A 26,642-nucleotide genomic window follows, 5' to 3' on the forward strand; every position below is an offset into this window, starting at 1 on the left:
AATAGTTAAGAGTATTACTGATAAGTTACAACATTAAGATAGTTTGGAGTCATCTAAAACTTAGATACCACAGCAGAAGGCTAAACAATCCTAAGGGGTTTCCCAACGTGATTACATAACCTTACACCTAACTCAACACGCATCAACTGATCCAATAAGCTGGATAACTTAATTACGAGATAATGCATAAGACTTGATCATACACCCTGTCTATCCCTTCAGGATACATGAAAATTTCTTGGAGAACTTAGCTTTGCCTTGAAAATTTTTGGTATTTCTCTTGCATGACTCATAGTGAGGGAACCTTACTACTGACAGTCATGGTTCTCCCTCGTGATCTTCCCTTTTACTTTTTCAATCGAAGTCGTAAGATCCTTAGTCCACTGGGGGCTTGGTGTGTCTTGCCTCCTTGACGTGGTGAAAGTCTTTCAATATTGTTTCCTTGTACTTTACCGGAAGTATGAGCATACATACTCCCGCTAAAGTGGGGGCTAAATGTAGCGTCCTAAAATTGCGACACTTGCAATTTTGACTGCATTTCGGTCTTCACGATGGCAACGCAACACGCAACCTGAATGGAGACCCCGAAACTTGCTCACGACACCAAAAATTGCATTTTCTTGCACCCTGGCCTGAACCTCCTTTGCACCCTGCTGTCCCGGGAGGTGGGACCAGAGCGCCCAGTGCCCTGGTCCTTCAGGACCAGGGCGCCTCCCTGGGTCCTATTTTGGGCCCGGTCTCTTTTGGACTTCGGGTCTTTATGTTTGCAAATTGGAAAATTGTCTTTCCTGGTCGGCCTAAGGTCGGGAAAATCAGTCTATCAGCCCTAATTGACAAGTATATAAACTACATTTTCCTCTTTCATTCGATATGATGAAAAAGCGTGGAAATTATACTCAAGCATTCAAGCATTCAAGCATTCCTTCAAGCAATTGATCATTTCAAGTCTCCATTCAAGGCTAAGTGTTGCATTCAAGACAAGGATTCAACCATTGAAGAGGAGATCACTTACTACATACTACTACAACATACAACATACAACATCTATACCTTCACACATAAGGATACAAGCATCCTTACAACAAGGTATTAGTACTTGTTTTACATTACAGACATTTACATTTACAGCATTGCTCATTTCTTGGTTAATTCCAAAACCGGGGTTTGACCTAAAGGCAAACCCCTAATCCCTAACCCCCCAATCGTCTTCGCTTTTCTGTGTGTAGGTTGCAGGTACGCGGCTGAAATTGAAGATCTGGAATCCTTGTGCAGAGATGAACAGATCCCCCTTCGTTTTGCGGATTTTTTGGAGGACCGTGGCGCTCGGGCGCCATCGTCCTGACAACTTTTGCTCAAATTTGCAGGACAGCGCCGTATCGACATTTTACTGCTAATTCCAGGTCCGCAGCTTCATCCTATATCCCTATCTCAGTTTATAAGCGAATCTTTGTCACTTTCTATGCATTCCTAGCTTAATTCTTCTATGCACATTCTTTACAAAAGAGGGTAGCCTTGCTTTCTTAACCCTTGAAACACATTTAGCATCCAATCTTGCATTGTGTGGGATTGGATCTTGTGGGTTTCAACCCCTCTTTTGAATGTAAAGTCTCTCCCCTAAGTGAAAACCATCAACCCTAGTGAATCTCCCTTCTCTCTCCTTGGAGTTGGAAGAGGGGAGAGCAACTAGGGTTCGATTGCGATTTTCCGCTTTACAGGAAGGCTAAACAATCCTAAGGGGTTTCCCAACGTGATTACATAACCTTACACCTAACTCAACACGCATCAACTGATCCAATAAGCTGGATAACTTAATTACGAGATAATGCATAAGACTTGATTATACATATGTTCAATGATTTGACATCTTATAATTTTTAGGAAGTGTTCATTTATTTTGGGTGGATAGGAGGCCATTGTGAGGTTATTTACTCAATGCACATTAACACCTATTTAATTTAAAAGGCCTCCCTTAAGGTTCAATGTGATAAATATAACAAGGTTCATTCATTCGGGTTTTAAGATAACCACCCACATCTGATGTTTTTTTCTTAAATATTAAAAGTACGGTTAATAAGACTAGATACATTCATTAAGGATTAAACTACAATTAATAGAGTGTGATCCCTTCATTTGATTTCATGCATAGCCAACTAATGAGTTGTAGTTCTTTTATGGAGTATAAAATGTGAGTAGCCATAGAATTCATTCATTGAAGTTTTAATAATACTAATAGAAGGAGCTCGATTCATTAAGGTGAAAATGTATTAGGAACACATGAGTTCATTCTTTAAATTAAAATATAGTTAGCAAGATGAAATTCATTATTACAGGATTTAAATATAAGTTCATAGTGACGTTCTTCCATTAGGATTAAAATACAATTATCTTATTGCATATCACTCTTTTTAGTTAAATGAAGTTAATATGAGAGAGATACTTTTACTAAGATTTAATGTATAAACAACTAATTGAATCCTTCCCTTTTCAGTTCATTTTTTTTTTGCAATCATAAAGAAATTCATTTATTTGGGTTATAATTATGGAAGGCTAGTTGAGTTCATCCTTTGTATAGATTTAATCTGATAAAGATTATTTGTTAAGATTAAAACATAAACAACTAAGTAAATTCATCTGATAAAGCGAAATATAATTAACATGGCGATACTCATTTACTAAGGTAAGAAGGTAAATACCCATATGAGGTTCATCCTTTAAACTTCATCTTATAATTTATAACATTAATTCTAACTTTGTTTTCCATTCACATTCGTTCCATTTATAAGCTTAATAACAAGTTAATCCAATAATGTAACCCAGCAAGATTCTTTTCACTAATACTACTTTTAATTCACATTTTCAAAATACTTTTCCATAATCTCATTTACATTCTTTCATGAACCTGATTACTACATTTGTCAAGATGAATAATTTTATGCACTTAGATTTAAATTCGTTAAATTCCCCACCATACACTTATACAGAATACAACCATCCATGATAATTTAAAGCATAAAACAAGGTAAGCTAACACATCGCATAACACAGATATGATCTCAGAGTTCACCCCTAAAGGGCTACATCTCCGGGTCTGCTCAACTGCAAGACCCCTCTGGCATTTAATATAGTTAAGATTACAAATTTACATGTCTTTTACATCTATGCCCTTTAGGCGAACACATACACTATTCAACATCTACCTCGATTGATTATTACATAGTGATCCCTTTTAGAAGCGGGTCAAATTGAATCATGACCAAAAAAAAAAAACAATCCTGGATTCTCTTGTTTGACGGTACCCTAACTAGGGGCTTGACCGACTTATGACCAAACACTATCATATCAAGTCTTACCATTACATAACCAAATTCAATAATAGAAATTTAAATCTGCATAGGCATTATCCGGTAGAGGTATTTGTTTACCATATTGCTCTAACTATTAATGTCGATCAATTGGTGGATTTGCTAAATTAACTTTTATTTAAAAATTCATATTAATCCACCATTACTATTTAGTCCATGTTAATAATAAGTATTAACCCGAGTACGATGTAATCAATGTGAAATTAATAACTTGTATTAAAGTATGGATTTACTAAATGTTGAATCTCTAAAATCCAAATATATTATTTAACAATCTGAAATTAAATAATATAAAAGAAACTGAATTAAAAATTAAATAATATAAAAGAACTGAGTTTAAATCTCTTAAACTAATTTTTAAATCCACTTCTTAATCTGATTCTTCTTTATTTTTATATATTACATACATATATTCTTTTTTTTTTCTTTAAAAACAATTATATAAAATAATAAAAATAAATAAATAATTAAAAATAAAATAAAATAACTTTTTTTTTTAAATTTTCAAAAAAAACAAAAAAAGAGAGGGAAGGTACCCATGTGGACACCCACGTGCCCCCCCCCCTTTGGCAGCCCAAGCTACCATTGGTAGCGCTGCTACCAAATGGTAGCAGTCCACTACCTCTGGTAGCGCTGCTACCAACTGGTAGTAGTTGCTACCAGCTACCATGGGGTTTGCAAAAAAAAAAAAAAAAAATTTTTTTTTTTTTTTTCTAGGTATAGTAAATAAAACAATGTTAAAAAAAAAAAGAAAGGATAACAAATCCCCTATGCACACTACACAGCCTGAGACAGGGATATAAGGCATTTTTCGGCATTTCCCCATTTTGAAAGAAAGTCACAGACCAAATATGTTTCCAGCAATCTCCCATTTTTTTTTAAGAAAATCACAGTCCATATATTTTCCAGATTGCTTAAAACCAACAACCAACTGGGGAACTATGTTTTTTTGAATTAAACATGAACAAAACAACCAAAACAAAACGTAAAAACCCCCATTCTCCATTTATTGCAGTCACAACCATTTTTTTTCTTGTTTTTCTTTTTCCAGAATGTTATGGATTTCAAAAAGAAATAAGTAGAAGAGTTGAAGAATAACCACCAAATCCAAAACAATGTTTGCATTCCATTTTCCACTCAAAGATCCAACAAATAAACAAGAGGGTGGGTTGGAATCCTACCTTCAAATGCATTCCGGGAAGAGTTTTGATGAAGAGCTCCACCTGCAAATCAAAGCAAATCTCCCTTTTTTCCAAAATTCCTCCATCTCCATTTTTTTTTCCCCCAAAAAGCTCTCCCAAAAAGAACCCCCAAAAACATTTCAAAACTAGGTTAAATGAGAAACCCTATTTTTGCCCTAATTTTCAATTTCGAATTTAGGCATTTTTTTTTTTAAAATAAAAGAGAATGAGAATGGAAAAATCATTCCTTTCCACTATTCAATACATCTTATCGCTTTTCTCATTAAAATTAAAATGCCTCTATTTCTTATTTAATTCTAATTTTAATTTCTCCATATTACTTTAGCCAACATTTATATTTTGAACTATTAACAAGGATAACGCATTTTGATTAATTTAAATTTCCAAAAATCAATCTTTTATACTATATCAACTTTACAAGTAAAAAGAATAATTTCCTTTTAAATAATAAAATTTACCCTTTCTTTCCAAAATGCGAAAATGATTAATTTATTTCTATTTCCCAAATGACTTTAAATCTTTCCTTTCTAAAACGCATAACTCATTAAATTCGTTATTATTAAAATTAACTATTAAATTGACTCGCTATAACATAATAAAGCGACCTTTTTAAATAAATGACTAATCTAATGAAAGAGTCCTATTTATCCTAATTTCTCAACTACAAATGCGTAAATGAGCACATTAATCCAAGTTAAATACCTTAAGCTTGCTACAATAATAATTAAAGCAATCTCTTTAAATTAACGATTAATCGTATAAAAGAAAACTACCTATTTTAAATTTCTAAATTTCTAATGCGTACATCTACTCATTAAATTGAATTAAATACTTAGAATAACAAACTCCACTTACCCCGTGCAAGGCACACAAACCGAGGAAGTTCACCAAATCATATGACACGCAACCCAATGCAAGGAAAGCCTCACGAATCCACACACGATGCTCACCTGACCATGGCTAAGGCAAGACGAGAGTTTAATGACCCCCAAATCCGAATTCTAAGGATGGAGGAGGTTTACTCAAACCTGCGAACCCCGAAGGAGATGAACCTCGCCTTAGGCGGTGTCGTACCTGCAATCTTCTGCACCCATGAATCATGCAAGCATACATATACATATACATATTCAATGAAGGCGTTAGCTCAAGATTTATCACAAGGGTTAGGAACAATTACATTTACACAAGAATCAATGCAAAAGCACAATAATAAGTATGCACAATTATTTATATTATCTAAATTACACATTGCATCACGGTTAACCTACCATTCAAGAATGCCACATAGGAAGTCAACCAAGGTCAAACGGGTTTTACAAGTCCGACTCGGGTATGGGCATTACACTCTTGTTTTTCTTTTTCCCACTCCTATTATCTCTTCATCTTCTTCATCTTTATATGCATATTGCTTACTATTCCAAGGTTCTCCTTTTCTCTAAGAAAAGGTGGGCGATTCAGTTCCAACACTCTGAAATAGAGAGTTAAGGTTAACCTGGGGCGATCTAAACTGGGTATTTTTTCCAATGATAACATCTGGACCTTCAAATTCCTTGGACACACTTTATTACTTTCCTTTTTTATATCTTTTGGAGCCTCATGTTGTGATTCATTTATGTCACCAATCTCACCATCTTCAATAATTTCTTCTATGCTTACATTTTCTTCCTCCTAAATATGTAAAACTTCAAATCCATTGATTGTTTTGACTTCAAATATATTATCTTCATCCTTTCTAACTTCCTTCTGAAGACTATCCTTGGAAGGACTAGCTTTCCTATCATCCTTTGTTATATCTTTTGAGTTACTAGGAAGTCCACTTCCTCCTTCTGCTCTACCCTCCTCATTTTTGTTCATCTTCTCTTTCCAGATTTGTTTAACATGATTGTTATGCTTTTGAGAATTCTTGGGGTTACTAGGACAAGCCTTTGCCCAATGTCCAACTTTCTTACAAGGGAAGCACATAAAAGGGAGGGATTCAAACTCTATAACTTGTTCCCACTTCCCTAGCTTGGAATTTATTTTGATTGAGCTAGGAAGGTCCATATTCTGTGAGATATTAACATATATCCTAGCATACACTAGCCTCTTTCATGTTGTTGTCATAGAATATATAGCCACAAGCTTCCCAAAGGAGTTAGCAATGCTTGAGAACACATCCTCCAACCAAAATTCAAGCGGCAAGCCAAGAAACCGCACCCAGACCGGAGCAGATTCAAAAAAGGAATCATTGAGCTCCATATTTGGAGACCATTTTCTTAAGGATAAAGAAGATTTCCCAACCATCTAGGGTCCTCCAATCAAAGCCATTTCCAAATCTTCCCCACAGGAGAAGGAAAAAACAAAGAATCCCCTTGACAGCGCTGAGACATCAACCTGTCCTTTCAACCTCCATTTTCTCTTCACAAAAGACCTAACAATTTCAATATTAGGTCTTGGTCCAACAAATTTTCCCACTAGAGAAAAAGCCATTAGAGAAATATTGTGGTCTATGATTACATCTGGTACTGATAGCTAATCTACCTATCTTTCTATTAGAAATATCATCCATAGAGGGAAAAGATGATTTACCAGTGGGTTTGTTTGCAAATAAGTTGTTCCAGGGTTTGAGAACCTTCACCTCAGCCGTCTTTTCCAACTCAGCGTTCAAGATCTCGGGACCCAAATTTGAAGAATCTTCAGTATTTTTAAAGTCAAGAGGAGGGTCCCAATGCCATGGGTCCCTATCCTTTCGACCATCCTCATCATCCACTATAGATCCCAAAGAGACAAGTTGTCCTTGAGCTACAAAGGCAGTAGAACCAGAGGAACCAGCCATGATGTTCCCTCCATTCGCAGAATTTAAATTTTCCTCCAGCTGTGTTATTCCCTCCATCATTAGTTATTGACATATCAAAGAATCACATCTGAACATTTATCTGTTGTTTCCTAATAGTTGCAGCAGTATTAAAATCCCTTAACCAGGTAGGTCCTAATAGGCTTGATCTTATAAATCCCTTAACCAGGTGGCTCATTAACTTGGGTTTAATTTTTCTAGTGAGGTTACTCCTAACAAGGTAGAGCTCCTAACAGGGCTGAGGTTAAAATCCCTTCACCAGGTGACTCCTAATAGGGTCTTCTCTTAACTAGACATTATTGTAAAGCTCTTAACCAGTCTAGGCCTTTAATAAGGGGCATTCCGAAAGAGTGCAAATATTTTGTGGGTACAAATTCCCATCGTGGTTTCCCATTTGGGTTTCCATGGGAAAAGTCTATGTTTTCATGTTGTAGATGGATTGTTGAGTTATTCATTTGATGTCTTTCCTATATTTTCTTAATGATGAACACTTAAGTGGTTGTCGATATTAGTTTGGTAAATCTATTTTGGAGACTATTTGATAAGCTACCGGTACTAGTTACGAACTATTTTTGGGAAGTGTTTTCAGATTGGTAAAAGATTGTAATGCTCTTCAACACAAAAATGGAATGCCCCTTTTTGGGAAGTGTTTTTAGATTGGTTAAAGACTGATTCACTCCCCCCCTCTCAGTAATAATTGGATCCTCACATTAACAATTGGTATTAGAGCATTGGGTCCTCTTTGTGCAAAATCTTAACCGCTTGAGGTAAAGATCATTGAGGATAACGTGGGGGAAGGTTTAATGAGTAAACGAGAGCTTTCATAAAATCTTGTAGAATCTAAAGAAGCCTATGATGAACTAAAAGTCAAGTATAAAGCTTCAATGGCTAAGAGAAGAGAGTTGGTTGAGCAATTGATGGAATTCATTGAAAGCAGTTCATCTGATGAAGCAAACATTGATGCCTTGGTGAATGAGGTGGAAAAGTTGAATGATGATAAGGAAAATCTAAGGAGAGAGCTGGAAGCCCTTACCATCAAGGTGAGTCAAGAGCTGGAAGCTAGTAGAATAACTGAAGACACAATAAAAGATAAGGAGCATGAGATCTTAAAGTTGAACCGAGAGATTGGTACCTTGCATGCACAACTTCATGAGGAAAAAGAGGAAATACAAGCTGATCTAGACATGGCTATGTCTCTTAGAGAAAGTCTTACAAAAAGGAATGAAAGTCTAACAAATTCACCATATTCACAAAGTAGGTATTTAGAAACAAGTTGAATGAATATGGTGAATTTGTTAGAAACAAGGCAAGACTAGTATGCAAAGGGTATGCACAAGAAGAAGGTGAAGATTATGGAGAGACATTTGCACCGGTTGCTAGGCTTGAAGGAGTTAGGATGTTACCTATATTTGCAGCCTTTAAAGGTTTCAAATTTTACCAAATGGATGTAAAGTCAGCATTTCTGAATGGTATTCTTGAAGAAGAGGTGTATATTGAAAAACCAGATGGGTTTGCATTGACTGAAGACAAGGATATGGTATTCAAACTACATAAAGATTTATATGGATTAAAGCAAGCACCAAGGGCATGGTTTGAGAGACTTCATGCACATCTGATAAAGATAGGATTTTAGAGAACCAGTGAGGACATCAATATTTATTTGAAGACTGAAGGAGACAAGATGTTGATTGTAGAAGTATTTGTTGATGATATCATATTTGGAGGAAATGATGATTTGAATGTGACTTTTGCAGATGAGATGAAGAAAGAGTTTGAGATGTCTTTGATAGGTGAGATAAAAAAAATTCATTGGTTTGTAGGTACAACAACTGAAAGGTGGAATTTTTATCACTCAGTCTAAATATGTGAAGGAAGTGTTCAAGACCTTTGGAATGTAAAACTATAAACTGGTTGGAACACTTATGGTTACAGGTTGTAGATTGTCAAAAGAAGATGATTCACCCTCAGTGGATGAGAAGGAATACAGATCCATGATTGGGAAACTTCATTATGATGTTCATAGTAGACTAGATATTTCCCATGCAATTGGTTTAGTAGTAAGATTTTAGAAGAGCCCTAAGGAGACACATATGACAATAGTAAAGAGAATATTCAGATATCTTAGAGGGATAGTTGATTATGGATTATGGTATCCATACAGAGGACATTTTTCTTTGTAGGTATTCACTGATGCAAATTGGGTAGGAAATGTAGATGACTGGAAGAGCACAACTGGTGGTGCATTATTTCTAAGTGGTAGACTGGTATCTTGGACCAGTAAGAAACAAACTTGTATATCTCAGTCCACAACAGAAGAAAAATATGTGGTTGCATCAATGAATTGTACACAATCTATATGGATGAGGCATGTCATGAAAGGATTCAACCAGAATATGAAAAAATTGGTGGTCATACATTGTGATAACAATAGTGCTATAAACATTTCTAAGAACCCAGTACTACATGCTAGGACTAAACATATTGAATTAAAGTATCTGATAACTTAATGATGAATGAATAGTACCAAACCGGTACTGAGAGGGGGGGATGAATCAGTACAGGCAAAAACTCAACCTTAAACCGGTTTGTCAACTGACACTTATGCACTGATAGACAAACAATAGCATCGGTCCTACAACAGAGTTCAATCGGTAGAACCTAGTGTAACTAAGACGAGCAAAGACTGGTTGACACTTATCTTCTCATATAATCTAACTCTTCATTCCCGTTTCACTCTAATGCATGAACATGCAATCTACCATCAAAGATGTACATATTACAGCAAGATCAACATGCATCACCACTTAATCAGAAAATAATCATAACATCACACATGACACACATTTTTCACGTGGAAACCCAACTAGGAAAAACCACGGTGGGGATGAATACCCACAAGCTTGTTTTTGAACTCTTTGGAAGTTTTCTCTGTTAGGAGCCTTGTCCGGTTAAAGACAGATACAATAGGTTCTCTTAGGAACTGATCCTGTTAGGGATCAACCGATCCTATTAGGGATCACCCGGTTAAGGGATGGCTACAATACCCGGTTAAGGGTACCTTGTTAGAGGATTTCAAGAACTCAATAGCTAAAGGATATCAATGACTCAGTAGCTTCGAGTTACCTTGTTAAATGATTTTCAACAAGCCGGTTAAGGCTACCCTGTTAGGGGATTTCACAACTGTTGAAGTAGTTAAAGATCAACAGGTATATCAATGACCTGATAATAGCACTCAATGCCAATGCAGAACCGCTTAAGCTCCTCTTCACCTTCTGCACTTACACTCTGCAGATATGACTTCTCTCCTCTGGTCTAGCAAGAATCATGTATCTCTTCTCTTAGATACACACACACAACTTTTGCCAACAAAAATCTAAAAGAATCACAACATCAACCTTATAGAAAATAGTTAGGTCAGAAGCATAAACCCTAAAACCTAAACCTAATAGGTTAAGGAATTCAAACAGTTCAATCCTGATAGTTGATCATACTGTATTGAATGCAACAGTCTTGATCCAATCTCAAGACATTCTCCATCGTTCTTTTTCCACCGATTTCATGGCGGCTGATAACCCATCACCGTTTACAGACTTCGCACATTCCCGAGCTAGATAAGAACACTCTTCTTTATGCAAGATCCTTTATGCGCACAAGGCTTACGTGGCAATACTATCTGTTCTTCATTATCATGCTAACTAAATCACATAAAGATCACCGATTGAGTCACACAGGCTTAAGATACTCCACCTAGAAATCCTAAAGTGGAAACTACCTACCAACCGGTAGTCATCCAATGCTTCCATGTGTCGGTTCCCATGACTATATGCCAGTTCACCTTGAACAAATATACCGCTTTACCTTGGCATATATACCAGTTCTCACATATGTTGGTTCTCTCTTCATATCATATATTGACATCAATGACAACATACAATATCATTATGTCCTCATACCATTTCACATAATGCCAACAATCTTCCCCTTTGGCATTGATGGCAATATACAAAGATGTCTTTCTGCAAACTCATCTTCTCCCCAATTTCTGCAGATATCTTCTCCATCTTCTCCGCACACTTCTTCTCCCCCTTTGAAAACAATGCCAAAGTGGAGGCACAAACATCCCTATTCCATTATGCTGCTCCCCCTGAGGAGTAGCATCCTTCAACACATCAATCAAAAAAAATGAATGTGCAGTACCTGACTGATGTGGAGCATATGCTTTTAGTTCACCTCCTGAAGGGTCAGTACCCCTAATTCACCTCTTAAGTATGTAAATGTAGTCTTTGGGAGAGACTTGGTGAATATGTCTGCTAACTGCTCCTTACTGGAAACATGCTCCAGTGCAATCTCTTTGTTCTGAACCTTTTCCCTCAAGAAATGATACTTAAGCTCAAAGTGCTTGGTTCTAGAATGTAAAACTGGATTCTTAGAGATATTAATTGCACTAGTATTGTCATAAAATATGCTTATTGGTTCAGATATAGGAATTTTAAAGCCATTCAATACATGCTTCATCCAAATTGTCTGAGTGCAGTTCATGAAAGCTGCAACATACTCCGCTTTCGCTGTAGACTGAGAGATACAACTCTGCTTCTTACTCATCCAGGAAACCAATCTACCACCAAGGAAGAATGCACCACCAATTGTGCTCTTCCGGTCATCTACATTACCAGCCCAATCAGCATCTATGAACACTTTCAAGTTGAAATCCTTCCTATATGGATACCACAATCCATAGTCAACAATTCCCTTCAGATACCTAAGAATCCGCTTGACTGCAACCAAGTGGGATTCCCTTGGACTTTTTTGGAACCTTGAAGTAATGCCAACTGCATGTGCAATATCTGGTCTTCTATGCACTACATAATGCAATTTACCAATCATTGATCGGTATTCCTTCTCATCAACCAATGTTGAGTCATCCTCTTTGGATAGTTTACAACCGGTCACCATCGGTGTACCAACCGGTTTGCTATCTTCCATGCCAAAGGTCTTCAACACCTCTTTGACATACTTGGACTGAGTGATAAAGATTCCATCTCTCATCTGTTGGATCTGCAGTCTAATGAAGAACTTAATCTCCTTTATGAGTGACATCTCAAACTCTTTCTTCATCTCATCCGCAAACTCATGACTCATCTTGTCATCTCCACTAAAGATAATGTCATCAACAAATACCTCACAGATCAAGATTTGATCTCCTTCAGACTTCAAGTAGATATTGCTATCTTCACTTGTTCTCTCAAATCCAATCTTCACAAGATGGGAATGCAAGTGTTCATACCATGCTCTAGGTGCCTGCTTTAGACCATATAAGGCTTTATGTAGCCTACACACCATGTCATTGTCTTCAGATAGGGCAAACCCATATGGTTGCTCTATATACACCTCCTCTTCAAGTACACCATTTAGAAATGTAGATTTTACATCTATTTGATATACTTTGAAGCCTTTAAAGGCTGCATATGCTAGAAGCATACGAACTCCTTCCAATCTGGCTACAGGAGCAAAGGTTTCACCATAGTCTTCTCCTTCTTCTTGGGCATATCCTTTGCACACTAATCTGGCTTTGTTTCTAATCACTGTGCCATCCTCATTCAACTTGTTTTTGAACACTCATTTGGTGCCAATGACATTTTTATGTTCCAGTCTGGGTACCAAGGACCATGTGCCATTTTTCTCTATCTGGTCAAGTTCCTCTTCCATTGCCTTGATCTAGTCTTCATCTTTATGAGCCTCTTGGAATGACTTAGGCTCAAATTCAAAGATCAAACATGAGTTTTCTCTGATCTTTTTTCTTGTAAGGATTCCTGCATCCTTATCTCCTATGATCTGCTTAGGATCATGATTCAGCTTGACATACCAAGGAATAGTCTTGACTGGTTCTTCTTGCTTTTCCTCTTCATCCTCATCTTCATCAGTATCAACATTCACCGGTTCAGGAACACTGTTACTAGTACTTGGTTGACTGACAACCGATTCCCAGAAGGTTGCAACCAGTTCATTTACAGCTTTCTCACTGCCTGTTTCTTTCAGTTTCTCGGAGGTTTCATCAATTCTCACATTGATACTTTCCATAATTCTCTGAGTCCTATTGTTGAAACACTTGAGAGCTTTACTCTTGGTGGAATATCCTAGGAATATTCCCTCATCACATTTAGCTTCAAACTTTCCCTGATGTTCACTCCTCTTGATGTAACATTTTCTACCAAATACCCTAAAGTAGCTAACCACAGGTGTCTTACCAGTCCAATACTCATAAGGAGTTTTATCCTTACCTTTCTTGATGAGTACCCGATTCATTGTGTAGACTACAGTGCTCACAGCTTCTCTCCAAAAGGTGTGAGCTACCTTTCCTTGAATCAACATGGTTCTAGCTCCTTCAACCATAGTTCGGATATTCCTCTCTGCTAGGCCATTCTGTTTTGGAGTCTGGGGGGAAGATAATTGCCTCTTGATGCCATGTTCTTCACAGTACTTGTTGAATTCATCAGAAGTGAATTCCCCTCCTTGATCAGTTCTCAGGCACTTGATCCTTTACCGCTTTCCTTCTCCACTAATGCTCTAAAATATTTAAAATTTACAAAGGCTTCAGACTTGTCTTTCAAGAATGTGACCCACATCATTCTTGAGCAGTCATCAATGAGAATCATGAAGTACCTATCACCCTGCACACTCCTAGTTTTCATAGGACCACACAAATCAGTATGCACAAGATCAAGCAAGTTGTCAGCAGTGAAAGATTTACCTTTAAAGGTTGAGGAAGACATTTTCCCCAATTGACACTCTCTACACAAGGTATTATCCAGTTTGCTTAGCACCGGCAACCCTCTAACTGTCATGATCTTACTAGCCTTTACAATGTTATCAAAGTTTACATGGTAGAGTCTCCTATGCCATATCCAGCTATCATCAAACTTAGCCATAAGACATGTACTTATATTTGCATTTAGATGAAATAGGTTACCTTTGGTCTGCATGTCGGCAGCCACCAATTCATCATCTTTTCCTTTGATTCTGCAAACTCCATTCTTGAATTCCAAAGTGAGGCCACTATCATTCAGCTGGGCAACACTCAGAAGGTTGTGTCTGAGACCATCAACCCAATACACATTGTCAGCACTACTCTTTCCATTCAAAGAGATGGACCCTCTACCTTTGACCATGCATGGTGCATCATTGCCAAAATGAACCACACCACCATCATACTCCTCCAAGGATAGGAACTTGCTCCGGTCACCAGTCATATGGTGAGAACAACCACTGTCAATGATCCACTCATTGGAATTATCAAACCAGGAGACAAGAGCCTTCTTGTCTGACACTTCTTCCTTGATAGCCACAAACACAATATCTTCATTTTCTTCATCCTCTGATTCTTCATCTGTGACACCTTCATCAACTGCCACAAAACAGTTTCTCTGGTTTCCTCCTTTGAATTTCTTGAACCTTTCCGGTTTGTCCTTGTTATTGCTATTAGGATAGTTTATAGCAATATGTCCTATCCAGTTACAAGAAAAGCATTTCAAAGGTAGCTTACCTTTGTATTTACCAGTTCCTTTAGGAATCTTCCTGGCAAGGAGAGCTTCAAATGCCATCAGAATCTCCTCATCATCCATTTCTCTGCTCTGTCTTGGTTCACCACTGGTGCTAGCTTCTTTTCCTTTTCTGGATGGAATAACAGAAGCTTAAAAGCAGATTCAGTCTTTTGAACACTACCATCAAAACTATTTAGCTCATAGGCTGTCAACTTTGCTATGATGGAGTCCAAGGATACCTTAGTCTTGTCTATTGATCTCAGCTCCTGAATAGCGGAAACCCTTATTGCATAGACTAGCAATAGGGATCTCAAGACTTTGCTTACCACACTGGAGTCTTCTATTTTACCAACTGCACTCTTGATATCTCCAACAACAGTTTTGATACTTATTCCATACTATTGAATGGTCTCACCTTCAACCATCCACATATCTTCAAACTTCCCTCTCAGGCTTTCTTCCATAGCCTATTTTACATGTTCATCACCGCCATAGATATTTTCAAGAGCATCCCATACCTCTTTGGGATTTACCTTGTCCTGAACATCAATAAACTCAATGTCAAATAGACTACTAATAAGGGCTTCCATGACTTGCCCATTTTCTTGTATCTCTCTCTTTTGGTCATCGGTGAGAGTACCGGTAGGGGCAACATAGACATTCTCAACATAGCTCCAGTGTTGAGCACCCATGCTTCTGATGAATATATTCATCCTATATTTCCATATACCAAAATTTTCCTTGTTAAACTTTGGACCTTCCCTCTTCATCATTACAACATGATCTTTCCCTCAGGCGGTTAAGCTTATAACACAGAGGACCTAGAGGACGCTCTGATACCAATTGATAACTTAATGATGAATGAATAGTACCAAACCGGTACTAAGAGGGGGGGTGAATCAATAAGGCAAAAACTCAACCTTAAACTGGTTTGTCAACTACCACTTATGCACTGATAGACAAATAGCAGCACCGGTCCTACAACAGAGTTCAACCGACAGAACCCAATGTAACTAAGATGAGCAAAGTCCGATTGACACTTATCTTCTCATATAATCTAACTCTTCATTCCCATTTCACTCTAATGCATGAACAGGCAGTCTACCATCAAAGATGTACATATTATAGAAAGATCAACATGCATCACCACTTAATCAGAAAACAATCATAACATCACACATGACACACATATTTTTCACGTAGAAACCCAACTAGGAAAAACCACGGTGGGGATGAATACCCACAATCTGGTTTTTGAACTCTTTGGAAGTCCACTCTGTTAGGAGCCTTGTCCGGTTAAAGACAGATACAATAGGTTCTATTAGGAACCGATCCTGTTAGGGATCACCCAGTTAAGGGATGTCTACAATACCCGGTTAAGGGTTAAACCCTGTTAAGGGTACCTTGTTAGAGGATTTCAAGAACTCAATAGCTAGAGGATATCAATGACTCAGTAGCTTTGAGTTACCTTGTTAGAGGATTTTCAACAAGCCGATTAAGGCTACCCTGTTAGGGGATTTCACAACTGTTGAAGTAGTTAAAGATCAACAGGTATATCAATGACCTAATAATAGCACTCAATGCCAATGCAGATTCGCTTAAGCTCCTCTTCACCTTCTGCACTTACACTTTGCAGATATGACTTCTCTCCTCTGGTCTGGCAAGAATCACGTATCTCTTCTCTTAGATACACACACATAACTTTTACCAACAAAACTCTAAAAGAATCATAACATCGACCTTATAGAAAACAGTTAGGTCAGAAGCATAAACCCTAAACCCTAAACCTAATAGGTTAAGGAATTCAAATGGTTCAATCCTGACCATTGATCATACTGTATTGAATGCCACAATCTTGATCCAATCTCAAGACATTCTCCATTGTTCATTTTCCACCGATTTCATGACGGCTAATAACCCATCACACGTTATCACCGTTTATAGACTTCGGACATTCCCGAGCTAGATAGGAACACTCTTCTTTATGCAAGATCCTTCACGTGCACAAGGCTTACATGGCAACACTATCTGTTCTTCGTTATCATGCTAACTACATCACATAAAGATCACCAATTGAGTCACACAGGCTTAAGATACTCCAACCGAAAATCCTGAAGTGGAAACTACCTACCAATTGGTAGTCATTCAATGCTTCCATGTGTCGATTCCCATGACTACATGTTGGTTCACCTTGACATGCCAGTTCACCTTGAAAAAATATACCGCTTTACTTTGGCATATATACCGATTCTCACATATGTTGGTTCTCTCTTCATATCACATATTGACATCAATGACAACATACAATATCATTATGTCCTCATATCATTTCACATAATGCCAACAGTATCACTTTCTGAGAGAAAGAGTGCAGGAAAAGAAAGTGAGATTGGAGCATGTGTCAAGCAAAGAGTAGTTGGTAGACATATTTACTAAGCCACTACCTAAGGCTACCTTTGAATATCTCAAAGGTAAGTTAGGGGTTATACCCCTGCCCAAGATCAACTAGGATGTTGGTGATGCATCAATCCAATGGATTCATTGAATATCTTTTACTGTGGATTGATGAGAAGTGGGCTACTCCTCAGGGGAGTAGCTAAGATGAGGAACATAAAGATGAGATAATGGAGATGTAGCAACAGAGTTGGAGATAAAAGATGCCTTTGCACCTTTAACATTGTCATCAAAGGAGGAGAAAAATGATAGGGGGAGTAGAGCAATAAAATGCAGAGAAGAAAAGTAAAACTGGGAGAAGAACTGAGAAATGGACAATGAGTGATGTACACCAAACACAACAGGTTTCATGATGAAATTTTGGTGTTGCAATTTTTGGTGTTGCCATCAATGCCAAAGGGGGATAATGTTGGCATATTGGCATAACTAATAGAGATGATGATGTACTGGTAAAGGATTGTTGGTGATGAAATATTGATGGACTATTGGTGATGATATAGTTATAATATGATGCTTAATGATTAGTTATTTGTGTTGTCATTGATGACAACCATGTTTGTTTATGTTTGGTATATCATCTAAGTTATATAAGTTATCTAGCCTAACCGGTAATGGAATTTTTTCTAAGTTGATAGTGAATCGGTAAGCAGAAATAGTGAAGGAGATGGTTGTGATAGAGATCCATGTTGAGTTAAGCGTTGCAGTTTGGAATGTATGCTTATGACATTATAATGAGTCTATGACTTGAACCGTGTATCATTTTTGGAGAACCGGAAGTCATGTTTATAATTGGTTGTTGTTTATTCAGTGCAGGGTTTGAGAACCAGTAACAAGATCTTTAACCGGTGATGATTTATGGTTTGGCGGTGAATCTTATCATGTTCATTACTTAGTGATGACGTGTTAGAATTCATGTGAAGAAAAAAGATATTGTTCTAGCGCGTACATGGAGCAAATTTCTTGGGAAACAATGAAGTGCTTAGCAGAATGTGTTAAGGGTTTGATATCTTATCAAATTGATGTGTGGTGATGAGTTATGATAATTCAACAACTATAATTATCTTAAAATTTATTGTAATTGTAGCATCCTAAAATTGTGACACTTGCAATTTCGACTGCATTTGGGTCTTCACAATGGCGATGCAACACGGAACCTGAATGGAGACCCCGAAACTTGTTCACGACACCAAAAACTGCATTTTTCAGCACCCTGGCCTGATCCTCCTTACACCTTGCTGTCCCTGGCCCTATTTTTGGGCCCGGTCTCTTTTGGGTCTCGGGTCTTTATGTTTGCAAATTGGAAAATAACATTTCCTGGTCGGCCTAAGGTCGGGAAAATCAGTCTATCAGCCCTAATTGACAAGTATATAAACTACATTTCCTCTCCCATTTTGGAAGATGAGAAAAAAGGCGGAAACGATATTCAAGCATTCAAGCATTCAAGCATTCCTTCAAGCAATTGATCATTCTAAGTCTCCATTCAAGGCTAAGTGTTGCATTCAAGACAAGGATTCAACCATTGAAGAGGAGATCACATACAACATACAACATACTACATACATTACACCTTCGCATGTAAGAATACAAACATTCTTACAACAAGGTATCAGTACTTGTTTACATTACAAACATTTACATTTACAGCATTCTCATTTCTTGGTTAATTCCAAAACCGGGGTTTGACCTAAAGGAAAACCCCTCATCCCTAACCCCCCAATCATCCTCTCTTTTCTGTGTGTAGGTTGCAGGTACGGGGCTGTAATTGAAGATCTGGAATCCTTGTGCAGAGACAAACAGATCCCCCTTCATTTCGCGGATTTTTCGGAGGACCGTGTGCACGCCGGGCGCCATCATCCCATCAACTTTCGCTCAAATTTGTATAACAACACCGTCTCGACATTTTACTGCTAATTCCAGGTCCGCAGCTTCATCCCATATCCCTATCTCTGTTTATAAGCGAATCTTTCCTACTTTATATGCATTCCTAGTTCAATCTTTCTATCTACATTCTTTACAAAAGAGGGTATCCTTGATGTCACAACCCTTGAAACTCATATAGAATCCAATCTTGCATTGCGTGGGATTGGATCTTGTGGGTTTCAACCCCTCTTTTGAATATAAAGTCTCCCCTAAGTGAAAACCATCAACCCTAGTGACTCTCCCTTCTCTCTCCTTGGAGTTGGGGAGGGGAGAACGACTAGGGTTCGATTTTTCCGCTTTACATTTTGGTGAACCCGACGTGAACATCCTCATTCTGATTATTCATGGTTAGATCTGAAAATTTTACTTTCCTATATTTCCATGTTTGATCTTTTGCAAATTTTAGAGGCTAATTGCATAAAAACCCTAAAATTTTCTTTTTAAGTAATTAAACTTGTGAAATGTTTAATTGTTAATGCTTGTTTCAGATCTACCCTTCTATTGCAAATTGTCAATTCATATTTGTGCTTTAATTATGAAAATTAAGTGGTTAAGTGTCAAAACCCTAATTTTTAAAACCTCCTTGATTCAACCTTTGACTGATAATTTCACTAATCAAAACACCTCCAAATCGGCTGTAACTTTGGATTCCGCAATAAAATCACAATATCTCTCATCCCTAAAAATTTGGAAAAAAGTTGTGAGGATCGTGTGCACCCCGAGCGCCCTCGTCCCCAACATTTTTTTCAAAATTTCGGGAGCTAGATCTTACTGTATTTTTTTGCTAAAATCCAGAATTTTGGCTGATTTTATCAATTTTAACACTTTCAAAATTAAAGTCAAAGTTGGTCTAGCGATTGTTTGGATTGAGGCTTCTAATCATTCAAAAATTGTTGAAATTGAAATTCATATCAAAATTGTGTTTCTTACAATCCTAAATCTGAAAAGTGTGTTGGCATTCATTCAAAATTTCAATGCTTTATTCAAATTTTTACAATTTGTGACTTTTGAAATTAAGTGTTTAATTGCAACAACCTTGATTTCCACTTTCCAAATTCGAATTTTGCATGAAATCGAGTCAACTTTTAAATTTCAAAACTTGCATTTCTTTTAGCATTCCCTCTAGAATCATAAAATTCAAAATTTCAGTTTCCCCCTCTTTTTCAAAATTCAAATTTTACATTTTTCAACAATCTTGGTAGGGTTCAATTTTGAGATTGCAACTTTAATTTGGCCTATCTACAGATCGTAAAATCACTCAATTTTTTCAGATTAGCTTTAAAATCATCATAACTTTCATCCCTGAAAATTTTGAAAAAAGTTGCGAGGACCGTGTGCACTCCGTTCACCACGGTCCCGGACATTTTTTCCAAAATTTCGGGAGATTGTCCTGATTGCATTTAACAGCTTAAATCTAGGAGATTGGCTGATTTTATTGAAATTTGCTACCTCTAAAATTCAAAATCTTCTCTCTCTCTTTAGTGCATGAGTTTTACAACAATAAGCCCTACTTACACTATTCCCGTTAGACGAAGCCTTAGAATTAAGTCTTTCCAAGGTGTAATTACCGAGGAGATGGAACCTAATTTGAATGGCCTTTTTAACGAGGACATGGGTAATTCCTCTAATCCTCTTAATGATGAAGAAGCTCTCCATGAGGTTTCTGTAGAACAACTTTCAAAATTGGATAACCAATTTGATGATTTTCGACAATGGATATCTCAAGAATACCCTGATAGTCAAGCTCTTTCATTAATTGAGGGTCTAAAACGTATGGTTCAAAGTGATAAGAATGGAATTGATATTTTGCGTGGTATTGCACACATTGTGGATTTGAATGTGATGCCGATGAAAAGTTGTGCCGAAACCTTAGGTTATACACAACCTCCTACTCAAGTTAATCATTCTATTCCTTTGACAACTTCTATTGCTAGTTTACCTACTTTTACATCAAACATAATGACTACTTCAATACAAGACATTCCACCTATGATCACCAGTCATGGGGGAAATCCCTCTTCTTCAATCAACCCTCTTCTTCATTCAATCCAACTTCTTCATTCATTCCTTCAATAAGTGTTCCTATTATATCACCACAAATGAACATGACGCAAGGGGGCAATTCGTTTAATCATTCCATTTCTCCTTGTAGTGTTCCTCCTTTCCAATCATCTCCTATGACTAACTATCATAGTGTCCCACCACCTTACTCTCTACCTTCTTTCAATAACATAACACATCCATCACAATCTAACACGTCTAATATGAACTCTTCGACTGAAGCGACCATTAACAATCTTGCACAAACTGTCTCTTCTTTACAACAACAAATTGCTTCTATGAATCAATCTAAGTTTAGTGTGCCCACATTTGATGTTGCGAGCCCACTTTCTCTTGACATTGTTCAAGCTATCCCCCCTAAACATGTTGAAATTCCGCATTTGGAGCTTTATAATGGTAAGGGTGATCCTCTAACACATGTTAAGACCTTTCAAACAATATGTACTGATTTTGCTTATGACCAAAGGTTGCTTGCAAAACTGTTCACTAGAACATTAAGAGATAAAGCCCTACAATGGTATTGCTTGTTGCCTTCTTATTCTATTTCTTATTTCGAACAACTTGCAAATGCTTTCATTCAACAATTTCAAAACAATATAAGTCCTAAAGTTACTTTGATTGATTTAATGCATTGTAAACAAGGTGTTAAAGAAAAAGTGACTGATTTCATTGGTAGATATAAGCATTTGTATGCTCAAATTTCTTTTCCAGTGCCTGACAATGATATTCAAAGAATCTTTATTTCTAATTTACAAAAAGACATTAGAGAAAAACTTTTGTTTTCTGAGTTTACTTCTTTCCAACAGTTGTGCGCAACTCTTCACAATTATCAACTGACTGTGAGTCAAATGGAACAAGCAAATCCTATGGCTCCGAGTGATAAGGGTGATACTAGTCAACAACCATTTGGGAAGTTTAAACCGAACAGAGAGTCCATTAAATTCAATGAAAACATCATCAACAACAATGTGAATGCGGCATCAGGTGTGCCTCATATTTCTAAGTTTTTCAAGAAAGAAAGAAAGTTCACTCCTTTGAATGAATCATTGCATAGTATTATGAATAAGTTATTGGAACAAAATGTGCTCACTCTCCCTCCTATAAGGCAAATAGATCCTGCAAAGATTAATTCACCCTATTTTGATAACAAATCTTTTTGTCAATTTCATCGTCATCCTGGGCATGATACTGAAAAATGTTTTGCTTTAAAGGGGAAAATTCAAGATTTGATTGATAATAATACTATCTCTGTTTCTGGTGTGAATGATAAAGGCAACACATCTGTAGCTCCTCCTAACCAAAATCTTAAGATTTTTACTGATCCATTGCCTTCTCATACCTCTAATGCGATTGATACTAATGATTCATCTGTCTCACCCGATGATCTTGTGTCTATGGCTCCGAATGTGATTAACTTTGTAGAGCAGCAGAAAATCCCTAAAGAACCTTCCATCACCTTTGATTCTAGTGAAACTATCAGGGCACCTGATGGTCCTTTATATATAGTTGCAAAAGTCAAGAATACACCTTGCCGTGGAGTGCTTATTGATCCTTCTTGTATGGTTAATATCATTACGGAAGAATTTCTTTTTACTTTGCAATTGAATCAAGTGATCTATGATGAAACAAATGTGGTTGTGAAACTATTTGATGCATTTTCTTCTCCTGCAATTGGTTCTATTACATTACCTATTGAGGTCCATAACAAATCTCTTGAGGTAAGCTTTTCTATTATTCCATCGTCCAAACAATTTCGTGTGAAGCTAGGCTATCCTTGGCTATCTTCCATGAAAGATATTGCTTCTCCTATTCACAAGTGTTTGAAATTTCCCCATAATGGTGAAGTTGTTACTGTCAATCATAGTCTCTTTAAACCTGCTGAAAGAACTTCTAGCGTTCCTATTGATTACTTTTGGCCTAAACAATTCCAATCTCTTCCACCGCGGAGTGATCATCTTTTCAAATCTTATCAAAAGTGGAAAAAAGATATGATCCTATCTCTAAGTGAACCTAGAACACCCAAACTTGACATCCCTATCGTTCTTGAGAAGGAAGTTCTTCCTTTGAAAGATGAAACTAATGTCTTTCCTCAAGAAGATTCCCAACCCATTCCTATGAATGTGACTATGCCTATGACTAATAAACTTCCTAAAAGTAGACCTATCCCTCCTCGTCATGATGGACTCGGTCTCCTTCCTAAACCAAATATTCCTCCCTTATATGGAGCAGTTCCTCCTCCTTCCTCTTATGGAGAGAAGAGACCTTCCTCTTCTCCTATTATTCAACCTAAGAGACCACAACCTAAACACCCAAGTGATAAGGATGAGAACATTCCTCCTCCTCAATCTTCGCAACTTCCTACTAAGACTAGATGAAATCATTCTGCACGTGAACACCGACAAAAGCATCATCTTAGAGCTCAGGCAGCTGCTTCTCACACTTTGCAATCCCCAAAAACACCTTCAGCTAGTATTATTCTATTTTCTCCTCAGCCAACGATGGAGCCGAAATCTCCTAAACATAAGATGTATGATGGTCTTGATCTTGTGCGAGTTAAAGATCCTATTTTTATAAATCTTGATGATGATATAGATGAAAATGTTATTTATGATGAAAATGTTACTCCTGTTCATTTTGATAGTGAATATGAATATGTTGATGTTGATAACCGTCTATCTGACAAATTTTCTAAAGCACTTATCCTAGCTCCTAGACAAGAACACCGTGGCTTGGGATATGAACATAGCCCTTGTTTGGATCTTGTGATAGCTCCATCTGCTGTGTTGAATGTTCCTCCTCTAGCATGTTTCCTGCCTTCCCGAAATATTGATCAGCAAGATCGGGGGGTAGATGGCGTGCTAGACTAGTTCATTAGCATAGCAGATTCTCTCCTCCTCTCTTGATTTTTTATTACTTCTTCTATGTGTTACTCTCATTCTTCTATTTGTTGTCCTTAGTGTTTTCTACTTGAGGACGATGCAAAGCATTGAGATCTCTTTTGGTCTCTCTCATGTTGACTCAAAAGACACATGTGTTCCCTTCTTCTAGGTGACCTTCCTTGATTGGGGAATGAAGAACAATTATGCATACATACATATGATATACATGAATCATCATACAGCATACTGACCCCGAGGAAAGCGAAGTCACCTTGTGCTTTATGTTCTATGTCTATTATCCTTGGGTTTATCTCACACTTGGGGGCTAAATCCTTGTGATAACGTGCTCCTTTCTCATTTCTTATATGTATCACTACCTTAAAGCAATCACCCCCGGTGAGGCATGTGCGATCGCTTTAATGTAGGGGGGCATACATCCCGTCCATATCTTTTCAAGATACTTGAAAATTTCTTGACAAATTTAGCTTTGCCTTGAAAATTTTTGATATCTTTCTTGCATGACTCATAGTGAGGGAACCTTACTACTGACAGTCATGGTTCCCCCTCATGATCTTCCCTTTTACTTTGTCAATCGAAGTCGTAAGATCCTTAGTCCACTGGGGGCTTAGTGTATCTTGCCTCCTTGATGTGGTGAAAGTTTTTCAATGTTGTTTCCTTGTACTTTACTAGAAGTATGAGCGTACGCTTATACTCCCGCTAAAGTGGGGGCTAAATGTAGCGTCCTAAAATTGCGACACTTGCAATTTCGACTGCATTTGGGTCTTCACGATGGCGATGCAACATGGAACCTGAATGGAGACCCCGAAACTTGTTCACGACACCAAAAACTGCATTTTTCAGCACCTTGGCCTAATCCTCCTTGCACCTTTCTATCCCTGGAGGTGGGACCATGGCGCCCAGCGCCCTGGTCCCTGGCCCTATTTTTGGGCCCGGTCTCTTTTGGGTCTCGGGTCTTTATGTTTGCAAATTGGAAAATAACATTTCCTGGTCGGCCTAAGGTTGGGAAAATCAGTCTATCAGCCCTAATTGACAAGTATATAAACTACATTTCCTCTCCCATTTTGGAAGATGAGAAAAAAGGTGGAAACGATATTCAAGCATTCAAGCATTCAAGCATTCAAGCATTCCTTCAAGCAATTGATCATTCTAAGTCTCCATTCAAGGCTAAGTGTTGCATTCAAGACAAGGATTCAACCATTGAAGAGGAGATCACATACAACATACAACATACTACATACATTACACCTTCGCATGTAAGAATACAAACATTCTTACAACAAGGTATCAGTACTTGTTTACATTACAAACATTTACATTTACAGCATTTTCATTTATTGGTTAATTCCAAAACCGAGGTTTGACCTAAAGACAAACCCCTCATCCCTAACCCCCCAATCATCCTCTCTTTTCTGTGTGTAGGTTGCAGGTACGCGGCTGTAATTGAAGATCTGGAATCCTTGTGTAGAGACGAACAGATCCCCCTTCGTTTCGCGGATTTTTTGGAGGACCGTGTGCACGCCGGGCGCCATCGTCCCGTCAACTTTCGCTCAAATTTGCAGAACAACACCGTCTCGACATTTTACTGCTAATTCTAGGTCCGCAGCTTCATCCCATATCCCTATCTCTATTTATAAGCAAATCTTTCCTACTTTATATGCATTCCTAGTTCAATCTTTCTATCTACATTCTTTACAAAAGAGGGTATCCTTGCTATCACAACCCTTGAAACTCATTTAGAATCCAATCTTGCATTGTGTGGGATTGGATCTTGTGGGTTTCAACCCCTCTTTTGAATGTAAAGTCTCTCCTAAGTGAAAACCATCAACCCTAGTGACTCTCCCTTCTCTCTCCTCGGAGTTGGGGAGGGGAGAACAACTAGGGTTCGATTTTTCCCCTTTATAGTAATGATCTGTATAATGAATTGTAATGAATTGAAATGATCTGATATGATCTATGATGTAGATTCATTGTAAGTTAGGGTTATGTAACTGACCTAATTGTAAAGTCTATTTAGGTCAAGTTTTAGAAGGTTTATTGTGTCGGTGATCAGAGAAGGAGAGTGTGCCAAACCAGATTGAGATGTCTGCACAAGTGAAGTAGATTGGAGCTGAAAATGATCTGTATTAGCGAGCAGAGAGTGCATTGATCAGATCATTTATCTATTGTTTCCTAAAACTTGCAGCATTATTAAAATCCCTTAACCGGGTAGGTCCTAATAGGCCTGATCTTGTAAATCCCTTAACCAGGTGGCTCATTAACTTGGGTTTAAATACTCTAGCGAGGTTACTCCTAATAGGTAGAGCTCCTAACAGAGCTAAGGTTAAAATCCCTTCACCAGGTGACTCCTAACAGGGTCTGCTCTTAACCAGGCA

Source organism: Cryptomeria japonica, chromosome 6 (assembly GCF_030272615.1).
Source record: "Cryptomeria japonica chromosome 6, Sugi_1.0, whole genome shotgun sequence".
NCBI classification, from domain to species: domain Eukaryota; kingdom Viridiplantae; phylum Streptophyta; class Pinopsida; order Cupressales; family Cupressaceae; genus Cryptomeria; species Cryptomeria japonica.